The 1,830-nt window shown below is 38.9% G+C and overlaps 1 non-coding gene across 1 annotated transcript; it reads left to right on the top strand.

The window, feature by feature from the left end:
- The first annotated feature begins 1,233 nt into the window (after positions 1 to 1,233).
- LOC149461334 (U6 spliceosomal RNA) lies at positions 1,234 to 1,340 on the top strand. Its single transcript, XR_016312887.1, has one exon. It is a non-coding gene; the product is annotated as a U6 spliceosomal RNA (small nuclear RNA).
- The last annotated feature ends 490 nt before the right edge of the window (positions 1,341 to 1,830 follow it).

The raw sequence follows: 1,830 nt of genomic DNA on the forward strand, positions 1-1,830 counted from the left end.
AATATAGAGGAATTAAAGATAGCACAAGTCTTTACACTTTAAATGTTTTAAGGGTATGGGATAACTTGCACAAAAATACGAAATGGGACTTTAATTCTATATTAATGCCACTAAGAAACATGGGGTATTTCCCACCGGGTAGGGAAGAGATAACAGGGAGATGGTTCAAAAAGGAAGATGTCCAATTGAGAGATGTTTTGAAAGAGGGGGAATTGAGACCACTTAAAGATTTAGAAGAGAAAAAGGGAGAGATCTTCACTAGGATAGATGAGTGGAAATATCATCAATGGAAACATTTCATTGGGAATCTCCCGAAACCACTGAGATTAAAAAAGGATTGGAACTTGTTTGAGAAGTTGCTGGAGACACGAAGGGATGGGAAGCACGGTATTGCCAAAGTATATAGAATACTCACTGAATTAGACACGAACACAAAGTTAATTTTTATAACAAAATGGGAAAAAGATATGGGTGAGGTCTTAGATGAGGATAAACAGAAAAAGATGTTTAGACTGATTCATGAAAATGTAAGTATGAGAGAGGTGGAATTAAATTATAAGTGTTTGACAAGATGGCACATTACACCGAGTGTTGAGCATAAGATGAGTGGTGAGAACTCAAAGTGGTGTTGGAGGGGGTGTGGAGAGATCGGCACAGTTTTTCACATGTGGTGGGAGTGTCCGAAAATTCAGGCTTTCTGGAAGTCAATAGTTAAACTGATTGAGATAACTGGGATTGACATAGGGTTAGACCCAACGATATGCCTCTTACATAATATCGAGTTAGCAGTAAGTAAATATAAAGAAACAGGTATATGGTACTATTTAAATGCTGCTAAAGGTTTGATACCCAAGTTTTGGCAGAAAACAGAGGTGCCGAGGGAGGAGGATTGGCTTAATAGAGTGAACCAGATTGGTAGGATGGAAAAACTTTACCATATGCAGGAAGACAAGATGAGGATTTACTATACGAGATGGGAAAAATCTGAATTGAAAGAGAAATATAGGAAAGTATAAGTTAGGATAATAGAAAATATCTCCTTGCTTTAAAGAGGAAAGAGTGGTTTAACATGCAGAGGGGTGGGGAGAGAAAACAGTTTTTATAGGAGGTAATGTAGAAATGTTTAGGATATTTACTGTATCTGTGTTTTACTTTTCTTGGTGAAATTTGTAATAATATGAAAAATTAATAAATATTTAAATTAAAAAAAAAAAAAAAAAAAAAAAAAAAAAGGTGCTCGCTTCGGCAGCACATATACTAAAATTGGAACGATACAGAGAAGATTAGCATGGCCCCTGCGCAAGGATGACACGCAAATTCGTGAAGCGTTCCATATTTTTCCGATAACGGCTCTTCTCAATCTACGCCCTCCCAATGTGACTATGTCACAATTCAAACTCATCATGCAGGTTACCACAGCAGCCAAGCAGGTCATAGCAAAATCTTGGAAAACCCCCGTCTTAAGCATTGCCGCTGTTAGAACTAGAGTAACGCAGGCTATGATACACGCTAAGGTTGAAGCCACAATTCTCAATACAATTCCTAAGTTTTTGAATATCTGGACTCCCTGGGTTGAGAGTTTCCTTCCGCAAAACTTTGACGAATCCCTCCTTCTTCCATGATATTCAAATACTGGTACCACTTCTAACTGGTCCCACAAATTATTTATATCCCTCCTAACTAGTCATGGAGCCATCCCTACCCCCCCATTCCCCTCCCCCCCCCCTCTCCTGACCTCCCCAGGTTCCTCCCTAACTTCCCACATAGTGCGGGGGAGTCTCTTTTCTCATTGAACAAGTCTCTCTCTGACATATTGTTATCTTATGCTAA

This window comes from Staurois parvus, unplaced genomic scaffold (genome assembly GCF_062004578.1).
Source record: "Staurois parvus isolate SC_StPar_1 unplaced genomic scaffold, SC_StPar_1.0 ptg000205l, whole genome shotgun sequence".
Taxonomy (NCBI): Eukaryota; Metazoa; Chordata; class Amphibia; order Anura; family Ranidae; genus Staurois; species Staurois parvus.